Below are 16817 nucleotides of genomic sequence, written 5' to 3' on the forward strand. Positions count from 1 at the left end.
GAGGATTAGCATCCATGCATTTCCTATTCCCTCCAGCTGTGTAAATTGTTTAGCAGAGAATAAAGCAGACTGTAATTACCACAATTGTAACAAGAGGGGAGAGCCCGATGCAGAGTTTAATCCAAATTAAGCTGTGAAGGGGAGATACACTGTCGCCCAGGCCCTTTCTACACTAACACTGAGTCTGAGAGCGTGGATGTCCCTGGGGGCCCACCCTGATAATCTGGTGACTTGGAGACTGATTGGTTTTTGGACGTACAGCTTTCCAGAAAACGGAGAGAATTTATGCATTTCCTTAGAGGTGCGGGGGGAGCATTGAGGAGATCAGGAGACCAGGGAGGATGAGGGTGCAGACCCCAGCTCTGGTCTGGGCTCCAGCCCTAGAGGGGCTTGAGGACGGCCTGTCCCTCGCTTTGTCTTGCATACAGGCGAGGAAGCAGAGCCGTATGCCAAACAGGAGGTGTGTGTTCAGTGTTGACCCAGCTAGCTCACTGCTCCCCCTACCTCCTTGCCAGGCCCTCCGCGGAGGCCTCTTAAGGCAGGTTCCCTGGCCGAGCTGAACCAGGATCCTCATGCCAGGGGTTGCCTGGGAGTGCCCTTGTGAAGTACCTGGGAGCATGAGGGAAAACAGGACAGAGCCATGTGCGCTGCCAGGGGGAAGTCTGCCAGACCCCACCAGGAGCCCTGGAGAGTGAATTGCTGCACAGAAGTTGTTACACCCGAGACAGTGGGCTGCGCTTTTATGCTCTGGCATCAGCCAGGGATTGGCCATTAGTCTCCCAGGCACATCTCTGTGAGGAGCCTGCCCTAGGCTGAGGGCTGGCCTCTTGAGAAGGTTCCTGGGGGATGGGCGCATTGGCCCAGGAATGGGGGTCTGGGCAGGGTGCCAATAGCACCTGCTACAGAGCTCATTCACCCCTACATTTGCTCTCTCCTCTTTCTCTCCTATGAAACGCCACATTAATTAAACTCAAAAAAGTTCCTCACATACTTCTGAAGACTTATATATAGGTCATTTGTGGGGTGACTGGGGAGGGAGGAGTTTAGTTCTTTTCTGTCCTGAAGTCTACAAGATTATACTCAATAACATTACAAATACTTGCTAATAATACTACAATTATACTATAATTGTATAATAATACTACAAATAATTTCTGGGGTAGTTCTCCCAAGACAAATCACATTTAAAGGCTTTGTTTAATAAACATTCTTACAAGGAACTTTCATGCTGATTTTTCACAAAAGCACTAGGACACTGATTTTATTATTATTATTCCCATTATACAAATTGTTGCTCAGAGTGGCTTAGAGTTTTATTTAAGGTGACATAGCTAGTCAAAGTAGTCCATTTCTAATAGTAAAATTTCAGGTAGTACTACAAAATCTGGGGACTATTCTTTTGAGGGGCACTCTTTCCTGAGCTGCTCTTTAAATCGTCAACCTCTTAGCACCCCTCCAAAGCATCAACTGCCAATGAAAATATTTGTTAACTACCTTCAGTGTTCAAAACCCTGGTAGTTTCTGTGGGGCCTTAAAAGGATTGTGGCATCTTAAGGGGCTTTCAGTCTAACCAGGGAATCAGATATATAACAAATGGGGGGTTTTGATCAAATGTCAAATAAGATAGTAGGTGGGCATCATAGGAACTGGGTGTGTGTGGGGGCAGGGGGCTTCTGAAGGGGAGATGTATTCCAGGCTGACCTTCAGAAAAGGGTAGGTCTTCAGTCAGCTAGATACAAGCTGCTGCCACAGTCCCTTCCAGCCACTGGTTGTCCCTGGAACACCTGTGCCAAGAAGTGCCACATCCATCCATTCACGTATTCCTTTACACAACACGTCAGCTGAGCTCCCAGTCCACGCACACTCTGTGCTTGGCTCTGGGGAGGCTGTGATGAGAGGGCTCCCTGTAGAGGTCACCATCTAGTGCAGATGTGCCCACACTGCTGTCAATTTGAGCAATCCAGGCTGGGAAATGCTCAGAGCTGTAGCATCTCCTCTTGACTTCATTCAACTCTAATTAAACAGGTGGTCAACTCGTTATCTCCCTGGAGAGAATAGGTTTTACAAGAGAGAACTTATCACTTAGGAATATGTTTGGCTGCAAGTAACAGAAAACACCACCTAAATTACTTTAAACCTAAGGACGTATTTAATCACTTGATTTGAGGTTTGAGGTTTGGAGGTGGCCTCAGTGGTTTAGTCTTTGCTCACTGGCTCAACAACACCAGGATGTTCTGTTATCTTCTTGGCCTGTCTCTTACAGTGCTAAAATGGCTGCTGTAGCTCAAGACATCACATTTCTCTGCAAGGCAGGAAGGTGACAGGAGGGGAGGGGTTGGTGCCAGCTGAGTCTATTTTCTTATAAGGAAAGTAATGCTTTCCCAGAATCTGTAGCCAACTTCCACTTATTCTTCATTGGCCAGAACTATGCACATGCCCACCACTAACTGCATGAGAGGTTGGGAAGCACCCACCTGGGTCTAGGAGTGTAATGCATAACATGAGGGTCCCTTATCGAGGATCATGGGGAGATTAATATCAGGGAGGCAACCAATAGTGTTGTGGAAAGGAAAGCTGTGGACTTCCTTGTGCAATCCCAGGCACTGAGCTCCTGCCCCTTGTTCCTGCCCAAGGAACATCTGGACTACTCTGCTGAAGCGTAAATGTGCTTCCTCCTAGCCTGTCCTCTTCCCCTTCAGCCATCACCGCCCCTCCCCTGCCCTGCCTCCAGCCAGGACCTCCCATCTCATTTCCTGCATCTGCCCACCTGGTTTCTGCTTCAGTTCTACCCATGATGCAGCCCCTCTGGGAAAGGAAATCTGGAGGAAGGATGGAAGAGGAGGGAAGGTGTTAATTAAACACCAAATGTTGAAGTCTGGTAATTAATGTCTCCATCACCCTTTTCTGTCTCCTTAATCCTCACCATTCTCTCCCCTCTAGAGGCCTGAATATGAAACTGAAGAGGCTCACATTGGTCAGTGGGCCCAAGCCCAGCAGAGGGAAGAAGGAGAAAGTGGCCCAGGGAGACCCAGAGGAGGTGGTTCTCTTGTCTAGGAGGGAGCATGGACATATTAGCAGACTGGCACTGGAAACAGAGAGAAAGAACAGTGGGAGAGAGGCTGAAGCCCTGAGGTCACAGACTTGTTTTATTTGGTGCATACAGGGATTTCAAAAGGTGCAAGTAATTGCCAGCATTTTTTAAAAAGGGAATTCCAAATAAATCTAGATGTATAGACTTCATTTAAAAATGGACAGATCTGTGCCCACGTCCAGAGAAGGCAACAGTCAGCTGGGGAAGAGGAGAGCTGAGTCACAGCTGTCCTGTCCAGATGGGGCATGTCCCCTTCCACCACCCCTGCCCCTCCCTGGGCACTTAGCTCATGTGTCACCTGCTGGCCCTGAGCACTTCCGGCTTTGCAACCCACTGTAGAATTACAAGTGCCAGGACCTAACAATGGGTTTGATGAGGGCAGTGAGGGAGAGGGGAGCCTGGAAATGCTGAGATGGGAGTCAGGATGCCTGGGAGGATTTTAGTTCCATTGACAGGAATGGGGGACGTGGGAGGAGTAGGTCAGGGAGAAAGAGGACAGAGTAATTTGGCTCAGGCGGCAGTAGACAGGTCTGGGTCACACTGAGATGGCCATGTGGCCTGGAGTCCAGAAGAGAGGGGCTGGAGAGCTGGAGAGCTGGGGTGGAAGTGGACATGCTGGGGGAGGAAGTGAGGCATTGGTGTGAGAGAAAAGGGAACCGTAAATAGAACCTGGGAGAGCCACATATTTGGGAGGATGAACTAGAAATGAAAGTTAGGACCAACTGAGAGGTTAGAAGGAACCTGGACAGTTTAATGACAGAGAAGTAGGTATATGTCCAAGATCTTAAAGACACCTCCCTGTACATTTGCTTTGAAGCCCAAGGAGTATTTCCAACCTGCTCTATGGCCAAGGGAGGGGAAAGGAAACCGAAGCTCTTGCCTTTTGGTGCCCTGTGTTCCCTGGCTCCCCAGAGAGACATGAAATCAACCGTGAACATCAGGGCAGCATCTGGCAGTCTCACCCCTTCCAGGCCATTCCGAGCCTTCTCTCCAATCATTTAAGGACAAAAGGCTTTGTCTTAATCGAAAGTTTCAGTATCTTCCCAGAAATGTCACAGTAGGTAGCAGCCGTGAGTGCTCCGTGCAGGTAGGAAGGACATAGCTTCTGTTACTGGCACAGACACAGCTCCTGGCCACCTGGAAAATCTGTCTCCCCTGAGGAAAGGCAGAAGGAACAGGGCTGTGAGTCAGAGCCCCGGGGCCAGCCGGTTGCTCTCCTTTCCCTCTCTGTGCCCTCAACCTGTACATGTGCGAAGTGCGGGCAGGTGGCCATGAAGATCCGGCGGATGGCTTTCCCGGGGGCCCAGGTTGGAGTCTGAGCCTGTCACCCCAGTGGGGGTTCCTTGCCACCCCCTGACACCACCAGCACAGAAGGCGGCAGATGTTCATGGTCTCACTTCAGTACAACAGATTTACAAGCATCCCTTTATGTGTTACTGAAAAATTGGATGTAAATCCTATTTTAAGGATATGGTGGAACTCATTACTTGGAAATCCTTTTGGGAAGTGAATAATAATCACCCTTTGGTAAAATTTGTGTGCCAGTGTTCATGAATTTCCTTGTCTGAGTTCTGTTCACCTGAAGGTCTTTCCCACAATATCCCCTTTGGTTTTGTGACAGTCCTCTTTCCCATGGGACATGTGCCCCTTGCCTGAGCGCATCTCCCTGTCGCTGGCCCTCCCCACCCCTTTGGGGTCTGCCATCACACCCCTTAAGCCTCTTTTTTCCCCAAAATCCTGTGGCCATGGCTTGCTGGTGACCATTTGCCAGCTCCTGCTCTTCTTGAGAAATTCGGGCACAGATGAGTCTCTGGGTACCAGAAATATTTGCCATGTGTGAATGACTGTGGGGGAGTACGTCTGGTGGGTATGGTGGGCAGAATAATGTTCCACCAGAGACATACATGCTCCATCCCTGGAACCTGTGAATATGTTACTTTCACAGCCAAAGGAACTTTGCAGCTGTGGCTCGGGGCAGGACCTGGGGATGGGAGATCACCTGGATTATCCAGGCAGGCTCGTTGCAGTCCCAAGGGTCTGAAGGCAAAGAACCTTTCCGGCTGTGACACCGGGTGGTGTAGCGGTGGAAGAATGGTTACGTAGAGGCAGTGGTGCTGGCTCTGAAGGCGGAGCGTGGGCAGCCTTGTGAAGCTAGAAGCAGCACGGAAGCGGATTCCCCCCACAGCCTCCAGAAAGGCATGCAGCCCTGCCAGCACCTCGATTTTAGCTCAGTGAGGCCCCTGTCAGACTGATAACCTTTAGAACTGCAGAAGAATACGTGCGTGTTGTTTGAAGCCACTAGGTCTGTGCTAAGTGGTTATAGCAGCAAGAGGAAACGAGTGCATAGCAAACACAGTCCATCGGAAAGTCTGACCCTAACCGCGTCTCTTGTGCCTCCTTCACTGTGTCAATGAACTCACCCAAAACTCACCCCTCTCAGGGAGTGGTTTAAGTTACCTGGGGCTGTGTCTTTTGGCTGCTCTGGGCTTCACCCCATCTCCTGTCGCCCATACCTGATGTCCCAGCCAGGCAGCCAAGGTGTGGATGGACAGTAGGGGGCTCACTTCACTCACGGGCAGGGTAAAAGTGCCCAGGGGGAGAGCGAGGGGCTGGTGGTGGGTGCCATACTGAGGAAAGGGCAGGGAGAAGACCCTATCATTTGGGGGGGGGTAAGAAGTGCATCTCCTGGGACCTCCTGGTCCTCTCCACTCCAGTACATTTTAGGAGTGCTTTAAAAAAAAATTGCAGCAACATGTATAACATCAAATGTATCATCTTAACCACTTTTAAGTGCACAGCTCAGTGGTATTGACTATATTCACATTGTTGGGCAACTATCACCACCATCCATCTGCAGAACTCGAAATGCTGTACCCATTAAATAACAACTTTTCATTCTCTGAGCCACTCCCAACCACCCATCTACCTTCTGTCTCTGTGAATGTGACTCTTAAGTACCTTGTGTAAGTGGGCTCATACAATATTTGTCCTTTTGCTTCAGGCTTATTTTACTTGGCATAATGCCCTCAAGATTCATCCACATTGTAGCATGTGTCAGAATTTCTTCCTTTTTAAGGCTGAATACTATTCCTTTGTGTGTCTCTACCACATCTTATTTACCATTCATCATTCATCCCTTGACGTACACTGGGTGGCTTCCCCCTTTTGGCTATCGTGAATAATGATGCTATGAACGTGGTTTACAAATGCCTTTTTGAGTTCCTGCTTTCCGTTCTTTTGGACATATGATACCCAGAAGTGGAATTGCTAGATCATATGGTCATTCTATTTTTAATTTTTTGAGGTACCACCATATTATTTTACATAGCAGCTGTACCATATTACATTCCCATCAACCCATTTTAACCGTTGTTAAGTGTACAGATCAGAGGCATTATATATGTTCACACTGTTGGGCAGCCATTGGCACCATTCATGTCTTTAGGAGCTCTTTGAATTATAGAAAGAGCTCTCTGGGTGTTGAGGAACCATGCTCAGGAGAGTGAGTGGAAACAAAGGTTTATGTTGAGCAAGTGAACCTGTCATTGAAACCCCAAGGAAGTCCAGCCCTTCAGCTGGATTTGCCCACTTTTTCTGAGCCATAGGCATGTTTTAAAATGCAGCTTTCATTTTATACAGCAACTGAATATCTGATAGCAAAAGATTTCCCTGGAGAGAGCTTACCCATGGGGAGGAGGAAAAGGAGGCTGCTCTAATGAATAGATAAGCTTGATTTGTGTTTGGCAACATCCTTCACATTGAATCCCAGCAATTAGAGTAGGCAAGTCTCCTTTGTTTTCTTTTTCCTTGCAAAAACAATAACAAAATAAAATATTATAGAATGTTTGGAAAACAGAAAAAAAAATCCCTACTTATTTTTTTACTACCTTCATGTGACCACCACCACCATACATAACACTTATCTATGCAAGGAAGGGACCAAACATACTATTCATCTTACTTCATTTAAGCTGCCCTGCAGTGGGGTGGGTCCCTGGTTCTGACCCATGGTGTCTCGCTAATGCCCAGCTCTTAGCTCATACATTTATACATTTGGCCCATCTTCCTCCACACCTGTGTCATTTTCTATAAAGTAGCCTTCATGAGGTTCCCAATTGCTTATTTTTCCAAGCGACATAAACTTTCCCTTTCTATTTTTGTTTTCAGTTCTTACCTTGTGCTGACAATCTCTGTTCATAGGAGCGCTACAGAATGATTCTGGACCAGGCTTCAGAGGCCTCGCCATCCACAAATGATCACCAGCAGGGCTTGGCTGTCCTCACAGGGCTACTATGTCAAACCATGCCACTTTCCTGAAGGGCATGGATGTGGTTGGCAGTCCGGTGGGGTAGGTGTCCCTGACAGCCAGGTGAGACCTCAGCTCAAGAGAGGGTTCTGTTCTGGACTGTAGTCGAGAAAGAATTCAAAAGCAAGTCGAGCAGGTGCAAACAAACAGGAGTTTATTAAGGTGAAAGTACACCCTCAAGGAGAGAGTGCGGGCATGCCGGAGAGGTGAGCAGCCTGGCAAGGTTCAGGCTGGGTAGTCTTATAGCTGGAGTTTAAGCAGGGAATGGCATATGCATCCGGAGAGGTGGAGTTTGCTTGGAATGGGGAAGATTAGGGGCTATCCCTCTTTTTGTTCTGATATGGTCAGCCTTGGAACTGTCATGGAGACAAGGGGTGTGGTTTTTAGTATGCTAATGAACTTGTAATGCACTTTAGGGTAACTGTGGGTCACCTTTGTTCCCCAAATAGAAGCTAGCTTAGTTTGCTTTCTGCTTTATCAGCAGCAGCTTTCCCTAGAATCTGTTTCTGTTTAACCTGCTTTGCTACCTGGCCACTCAAACTGTCCTCAAGCTACTAATACCTGTGGTTTCTTGACTCACCCAAGGTCTGTCGCTCTTCCTAAACTACACTGCCTGTGTCACAGAGACTGTGCAAGGTGCAGGCTCTGGGGCCCACCTGCCTGGGTTTGGGATCTGGCCTCTGTCAATTTGACCTTGCAGAAATTACTTAACTGGTCTGTGTGTCAGTTTCCCCATCCATGAAACAGGGATGATAATAGAACCTGCTCCACTGGGCTGTTGTATGGAATTAATGGTATAACATACAGAGCATAGAACACTGCCTGATACAGACTAACATGGTCTTTGTTGTTATTTAGTCATGGGTCTCCCACCAGCTCCATGCCCAATCTTGAGCTAGATCCGTATTCTCCCCCGAGCCTCAGTTTCCTCATTTGTAAAGTATTGGGTTGAACCAAAAGACCTTTAAGGGCTCTTCCTGTTCAACATTGTCACCACATTTTCCTTTAATCTTCCCCATGGGTTTAACTGCAGTTGGGGGATGTGGGTGGGACCACAGAAGGACTAACAAACCCTGGTGGGACAGGTGCCACCCCCCACACGGAGGATAACCCTGCCTGGTGGCCAGCCCTGAGAGCAGAAGAGGGGAGAGAATGACTTGCCCTGGGAAACGGGGTGGGGTGAGGAGGCACCACACCCCAGGTTCCCGAGCTGAAAAGTGCTGGGAAGACTTTCCTAGCCTCTGCCTCCTCCCCCACCTGGTCCCAACCTTCCCTCTGGGACCCAGTCGCCCAGATGGTCTAACTGGGAAGAAAAGAGGAAAATCCGTATCCAATCTGCTCTATTCAGAGCAATGGGAAGGAATCTGCATCTCAATTTTATCTTTGTGCTGAGCTTGGCTAAGCTTTGCCCCCCCCATGTGGTGAGTGATGGGTGGGTGGGAAGATGGCATTCCCGCCCTGGTTGGGGAGCAAGGGGCGCCCCCCACGCCTTCCCACTCCCCACCAAACCGCAGACGAAATGCATTCTTTCCTGCTCTTGGTTTCCCCTATTTCCTCTTCTTTTCTTTTCCTTCTATTTTTCTCCCCCTTTCCCAGGCAGGCAGCCAAGTGGAGATTTTGAATAGAGGCAAGGGAGGGAGGGGTCGGGAAGGAGCATCAGCAAGCCCCCTTCCCCGAAGGTCCTCCAGGGCTCAAGGGCTGAGCTGAGGCGGAGACCGAAAGGTGCGTCTCCTTCTCTCCCTCCCACCGTGGCCGCTGCCTGTGGGCCTTGTGGCTGTCAGCACACTGGGCTGGGGGGTCTGGGCTCTCTCCTGACAGTGGGCAACCTCTGGAATTTCTTTCTCCAGAGCCACTCAGGAAAAACTGGCTCCCAGAACCCAAACTCACTGGAGACAGATTTGCAACAGGAAGTCAGTTTAATAATGTATAGCTAGAAAGTACTCTTCTCCCTGGTCAGCAAGCCAACTCAGGAAAGCAAATCAAACTCCGAATGTTGTTTGAAGAGTGTGTGGAGCTAGGGCTGTGGAAGGCACCCAAGGGAGGGTGTCCAGGGAGGACGGTGGGTAGTGACTCAGGGTGTGGCTTCTGCACCAGTCCCTGGTTTAAATTCTATCTCTTATTAACTGGCACTGGGACCTCAGGCACGTGCCTGAGCCTCTCTAACTTCCGTTTCCTCCTCTTAACTGCAAATGATGATCACAAGGGCATCTCTCAGCTTTCTTGCCAAATTGCCATTAAGACTTGCATGGAAAGAGCTTAGCACAGTGCCTGGCACATTCTGTATGCATAGAAGCAATGTTTATTCAAGACCTCATCTTTGAGGGTTGTAGATTGGCTTTTCCTTTCCGATCACACCCTTTTTATCAACAAAAAGGGAAGGGGACCCTGGCTGCTCTGGAAGACCCCCCTATCAGTCATTTGAGGGGTATCTGCTGCCTCCTTGGTGTGGCTTACTGGCCCACAAGCCCCTACTTGTCCTCCAGTCTTTCCCTGCTGCTCTCTGGGACCACCTCCTGCAGCTGAGCTGGCATGTCCTCCATGAGGTGCAAGTGGGGCTGCGATCCACCCATGCTCCAGGTGTAGGGCTGGATTCTCTTTTAGGAAGAGGCACCCAGTTACAGTTCTGAGTCGCCCTGCAGACAGGTGGCCTGCTCTAACCCATCCCTCCCACTGTCAGCTGCTACCTAACTTCCCAAAGCACAGATCAGACCACATCCTTCTACTGCCCCAAGCCATTAAGTCCTTCGCAGCAGAAAACCTCCTGAAGCTTTAGGTTTGTGCTAAATTCTCACCATGATTTGCCCCAAGTCTACCTTCCCAGATACCTCTCCCTCTGCCTGCTTCTCCAGCCTCGCTGGATTATGTGAGGATGGCTCAGGACCAAATCTTACCCGATGCCCTTTGCCATTCCATCAATCTGGTCTGCTCATCACCCAATGGCTGGTGAAACACTCACTTCGCTCCTGCAAGGCCCTGTTTCAGTTCCTGTTCTCTGGGAGGTGTCTTATAACCCCATCCCACTGGCATTGCTCTCACTTCCGTTTCCCCTGGCGGCTTGCCCCTCTGTCCAGACCCCTCATAATCTGTTTCCTGCTCTTCTTCTACTCATGCTTCCATCTCCTTTTTGGACTGTGACCGCAGAAGAACTGGGACCCCTGTGTCCATCCTCACACTGAATGGGGTGACGAGAGGTTTGGCTGGCCGCGGTGTGGCACTTCACTTCTCCCCACCGTGTGCAAGTCTGGGCAGCTGGCTCTCAGGCAAGCCTGGGGAGGGTGCAGTTGTGCAAGGGGAACCCATAGGCAGGCCACTGGGCTCTACGGGGGATTCAGCTCACACACATACACCCCCACTCCACCCTGGTCTCCCCTGGTCCTCTTCCCCGGAGAGAAGCACGAAGGTCCCTCTGTAACAGGGCCTATAGCAGCTCAGACCTTGGCCCTCTGCCCTTCCCTTTCTCCCCTCCTCGATTCCATCCCCTCCCACGGTTTCAGGTAACCCTCCTCCCACTGTCCATGCTGGGAAATGAGCCGTGGAGAAGTCCCATAGAAGGTGAGGCATCCTCAGGGGGAGCCTGGTGGGGGCGTGTTCCCTGTCACAGGCTTGCACATGCATTCACACCCCTCCAGGCACCATTAGGGTGACCCTATCCTGGAGACCACAGGGAATTGGGACAGCAGTGGGAAAGAAAGTGGTAGAAGCTCTGGCCAATGATTTGGGAAAATGCTTTCTTTTCACTGAGGGTTTCCCGAAATAGCAGGAGTCAGCTGGTGCTGTCTCTCTTCCCCCCATTCCTAGAACACCCTGCCAGGGTGCCAGTGACGAGCGGCTCCTAACCAAGGAGCAGCTCAGGCTTTCTGTGTCCCCTTACCCATCCAGACGCCAGGTCCCAGGTCACTGTCTCTGGCGACACACTGTTCCTTGGAGAAATATCATCTCTCCTCTGTTAAACTATAAGGTCCTTTGAGGCAGGGACCACACTTCCATCCTGTGAGTGTCCCCATCCCTCACTTCCCCTATCTCTACTGGGACTGGCGCACAGTAGGTATTCAGCTAATACTTGGTGAAGTATTCTATGCAAAGATGAACCTGGGAAGACACTTAGGTAACTAGCTAAATGGTTTATGTATATGACAAGTATAGGAATGATTTCAAGGGCCTACTCTGTGCCAGACTTAGTTCTGAATGTGTTACAAGCATCTCTTCAAGGCAGGGAGGGAACTATTGGCCTTATTTTACAGGTGATGAAACTCAGGTTTGCACCAAGTGAGGCAGCCTCTCAAGCTCAGGACTTTCTGTGATTCTCTACAGCTCTCAGGAAGATCGGATGGCACTGCCAGTGGAGAAATTCTGGGAGCATTTAAACATAGATCAGACAAGTATGTAGAAATAGAAATTCCTGTTTGTTGTAGGTATATTTGGTTGTAAGTATGAGAAATCAAATTGTATGGGATAGGAATGGCACTTGGCTAATGATAACTGAGACCTGAACACAAGGGCCTAAACAAATTAGGAGTGAATTGTTCTATAATAATAATAATAATAGCCAACCCTTAAACAACACCTACTTTGTGGCAGGTGCTGTTCTAAGCCTGGTAGACCAAATAACTCATTTAATCTTTGCACAAGTCCATGAGGTAGGTGTTTTTCTCCCCAGTTTACAGACAAGGAAACAGACACAAAAGTGTGATGGTCAAACATACGAAGGAAGTCTAGAGGTAGACAGGCCAGAGATGAACCCGCCATCAACATGCCAGGGCCCACCTATCTTCCTGCACCACAGCCCTATCACGTGGCTAAAGGTTCGTCCCATTTGTGGCCCAGGAGGAAGAAGGAAAGGCCTTTTATGGCACCTCCACGCAAGCCCATGGGCAAGTTCCTCCTGCACCTCACTGGCCACCCTGGTCTGGGAGGCTGGGAAAGGCTTTGAGCAGGGCTTTCCCACCCCCTACCCATGCAGGGGCACCTTAGGAAGGAAGAAGGCAAGAATGGACACCAAGAAAGGACACTGGCTGGGCAACTTGGTCTGACACAACTGGGACTGGACTGGCTTATGCAAAAACGAGAGGTTTTATTTGAAGGATCCAAGAGGGGGTTGCTCCTGAAAGTAGAATGTAGTCTGACCAGGAAAAGGCTAGAGCTGGGAACAGGAAGGTTGTCAGCATCCCCAAGAGTCTCTGCTCTCTGTCTCCTGCCACTGGTCTCTGTCTTCAGATTACCTCTGCTCCTCTCCTCAGCCCCCACGACAGGGGGAAGATGACCATCCCACAGGCCCATCTTACATGCTCCAGGTTCCTCTACAAAGACTGACTTGACCCTGGGTGGGGGGTATACCCCATGGGAGAGCATCTGTTTGACCACATGACTATCCTTGGTACAAGCAGGTATGATGGGTGGGGATGAGGCTGCCTGAGGCCTACACCTTTGACCTGTGCGTGAATGGGAGATAATTTCCAAAGATACAGAATTCTTGGGATTTGGAAAGTCACCACCCCTCACCCAGATATCTAGGATTCTGCTCAAAAAGTCAGACCCTGTACCACTCTCAGGGAGGTGGGGATTGACCACCCCTCCTTTTCTCGGCAGGGCACCCCTGTTCTGCTGCAAGCCCTGGTTCATTGAGCTCGGCCTTGACCACCCACACCCCGCACTCCAGCCCCATTCCTCAACGCCCTGCTCCTTCTGTCGGTCCCTCCTTCGCATGCCTCTTGAGGTCTTCAGGCTCCCTTGCCAAGGGCAGTGGAAGTCCTTGAAGGTGCGGGCAAAGAGGCCTGTGCACAGGCGCTGGGGATCCCTAAGTCAGCTCCTTGGCCTGCCTTGCGCTGCAAAGCATTGGGAGGCTCGTCTGCATAAAGGCTTTTCCTGCCCCTCCCTGATTTGCACCAGCCTGCTTGTCGGAGTCTGGATGACTCTCTGGACTGTTTGTGGTGTGCACGTTCATCTGCTGCTCTGGCTCTCTCCCCGCCGTCTCCTGCCTCACCTGTGGAGAGGAGATCTGGAAGCCAGCTCCTGCCCTCAGCCCCTCCTCACCCCGTTCATGTGCTGTGTTCCCTTCTCTGACCAAACAGCAAATGTGCGCTGTGCTGGGGCCCAGGTGGATGAAGTGATATTAATCTATCAATTATTGACTCAGGAGGGACTTGGAGGACATAGTTACATAAAGGCCATAATGTGAGTGGAACTTCGGCCGCAGAAATTCAGTACTTTAAACCCTGGGGCCTTGTTGAGGAGAAGGACCCAGAGTGTGCTCTTAATTCAGGAGCTCAGGGTCTGGCCACAGAGGGCCAGGCTTGGAAGCCCTGGGAGTGATGGTCAGACTCTGGGTTGGGGAGGCAGGGAGGCCTAGGAAGGGACATGGGGCAGGTGAGGGTTAGGAATAATGAGGGGAGGGCAGTTGACACACCACCTTAGAGCTCCCAGAGGGGCCGATGGAGGAAAGCCCCAGGTAAGGTCTGAAAAGATGCTATTTGCGTATGCTTTGACTATCACCAGTTGGGTGTTGAATCAGCCAGGGTCCCCCAGGAAGCAGATGGCACACCCAGATTGGGAATTGTGAGGGCAGTTTAATCCAGGAACTATTTACAAAGGTGTGGGAAGGGGGCTGGGAACCATATGGGGCCCTCCCTGTGCAGGACCCCTGGGATGGGAGTGAGGGATGAAGGGAGGGGCAGGGAGCTGAAACCTGACCTGCAGAGGGATACAGCTGCTCCCTCTGCTGCCTCCTGCCTTCTCCCAAACTTCTGCCAGTGCCTCCCACTGGGGAAATGGAGGGAAGGAGGCCCCTGAGCAGTCCAGGCACAGAGCAGGGAGGAGGAGAGAGACAAACAGAAGGCACCTGCACAGGTGCCCGAGGGCAAAGAGGAATTCCCAGGGCTGCGGCCCCTCTCCCCCTAGGCACCAGAGGAGCGCTCACTAACTGATGTGCACTCTCAGCCAGGCACTGTTCTAGGCCTTTCCAAGGCAGTAACTCCCTTACCCCTTACAACTGCTGAAGGAGTTGATACTGTTATTTGTACTCCCAATTTGAGGAAACAAAGGCAGGGAGAGGGTAAGTATCTTTCCCTGGAGCCGCACAACTGATAAGAAGAACTGGGATTTGAAATCAGGTTGACTGGCCCCAGAGAGTTGGCACTGCCCTTTGATTCCTCATTTCCTTTAGGCCAGGAATCAGCGTCAAGGAAAGGAGGTGGTGGGCACCAGGGACAGGACAGCAGTGCCAAGCCCCGTGCAACAAGAAGGACCCAGCTTAGCCCTGAGGACTCACTCCATGTGAGCCAGAGAGTGAAAAATCGCTCCAGGGAGTGGGTGTCGAGCCAGTCCTGCTCCAGAAGGTCTCTGCTAAGAGGGATGGCCAGGCTTCCCTGCAGAGGGGCAGAGAATTCCACAACTGAACCTGAGGATGAGGGGACCAGTGGTGTTCTAGTGACTAATGCCCCTGGGATGCATAGTGGACAGGCTAAGGGAGAAGGGGGCTCTGCTGGGTGCCCAGACTGTCATCACTGGGGTATATCCTTGAAGCCTTGAATCAGTGCAATGATAGGTATTATCCCATTTCACATACATGTGAAGAAACAGGAAGAAAGTTTTCCTACTGTACGTTTCCAGTCCTGCAGTGAGGGAGTAGCAGGTTGAAGGGAAGAGAGAGGAGGGTCTTGGAGCAGGAAGGAAGCCCATGGGCCTCTAGTCCTGGGGGAGGCTCACAGGATCACCTGTGGGATCACTCACCTGTGGCCCCAGGACACCACCCCCAGTGGAAGTGATTCTCATTCACTCCCAGCCCTCAGAGGGATCCCTGATCTAATTCAACGTTTTATTTCATAGATGAGGAAAATGATACCAAGGAGATGGGTTAGGGACCTGTGAGGGCCATGGGGCCAACAGGGCTTCATGACACATTGGATAGGCCAACAAAGGAGACGTGGGAGCTGATTCCGAGGGTCCAAGGCAGGTCTCCAGAGCAGCTGGCGGGCTGCTCCATAGTAAAAGTTTTAAGGAAACAACCTAGTTTTAAAAATCTTTATTGAATAGGTAATATTAAACATATTTAATACACAAAAATGAAAATAATATAAAAAGGTATATATTGAGAAGCCTGGATGACCATTTTGCTATTTGTAGGTAACCTTTTTTAAAAAATCAGTTTTGGTTCATTTTTCCACTGTATGTTAATGTTATTCAGCAAATATAAATATATAGTCTTTATTTCTACCCTCTTTTTAACACAAAAGTCACATGCTATTACACTGTTCTCTGCCCCCTTGCTTTTTTCACTCATATACCTGGAGATTACTGCATATCATATTTTAGAGAAAATCCTCATTCTTTTCTAAAGCTGCATAGTATTCCATTACAAAGATATACCATAGCTATTCAAGCAGTCTCGGGCTGCTAGCTATTTGGCTATTTCCTGTCTCCTGCTATTTCAAAGAATGCCATAGGGAATGATCTTGTGTATAAGTCACCTGTGCATGTGATGGCACCTCTGTAGTCTTTTTTTTGTTTCTCAACTATCTGGTGAAGGTTTCCTTTTTAATTTACAGTCTGTCACAGATGGATACTTATATAAAATCAATGAAAGTGAATGACTAGAGAAGGGAGTTTTTAACAAATATAAAATACAAGCCTAAACATTTTGTTATTAAATACAATAGACATAAAAAGTACGATGCTAAATTACTGTAAAGGCTTTAAACACTTACTCTCAAATGCCTGCATTTATCTTACCACAAAGTCATTTCAGTTTGTGGAACAACACCAGTCAGTGGGCCACACTTTGAGTAGCTCTGGTTTGACTCCCAGAAATTAGGTCAAAGGGTAAATGCCTCTGTTGTTTTGCCAGATCTTGCCAGAGTCCTCTCCATGGGGTTATCCCATTTTGCACAACCCCCTGCAGTAGATGAGAGTGCCCTTGTTCCCACAGACTCACCAAGAGTGTGTCATCTCACTTGGATTTTGCTAATCTGGTAGGTGAGCAGTGGTATCTTAGTCTAAGCTTTAATTTGTATTACTCTTATTTTGAGTGAAAACAGTCTTTCGTATTTTGAAATCCTGTTTATACTTACTTTCTTTGCCCCTTTTTCTACTGGATTATGGTTCTTTTTCCTCTTGATTCCCAGGAATTCTTTATATACTAGGAATGCTATTAGTCCCTTGTCTATGATATGAATTGCAAAGATTTTTTTAGTTTGTCATTCGTCTTTTGATTTTGCTTGGTATTTGTTTTGTTGGGGAGAGACGACATGTAGAAGTTTATTAGTTTTATGTAGTTAAATTTGTCAATCTTTTATTTAATAGCTTCTGGATTTTGAGTCATGGTTCTCCACTCCTAGGTTATAAAGCATTCTACCCACATTTTCTTCTAGTATTTTTATGGTTTTATTTGTAACATTTAAATATCTTATCCAGTTGGAAATTTTCCTA

At 49.1% G+C, this 16817-nt stretch overlaps 1 protein-coding gene across 3 annotated transcripts in view; it reads left to right on the forward strand.

The window, feature by feature from the left end:
• SEMA5B (semaphorin 5B) overlaps window positions 1-16817 on the forward strand; it is a 121169-nt gene that overhangs the window by 57480 nt on the left and 46872 nt on the right. The gene's annotated exons all lie outside the window — the stretch shown is intronic.

The sequence above is a fragment of the Manis javanica genome, chromosome 3 (genome assembly GCF_040802235.1).
Source record: "Manis javanica isolate MJ-LG chromosome 3, MJ_LKY, whole genome shotgun sequence".
Classification (NCBI taxonomy): domain Eukaryota; kingdom Metazoa; phylum Chordata; class Mammalia; order Pholidota; family Manidae; genus Manis; species Manis javanica.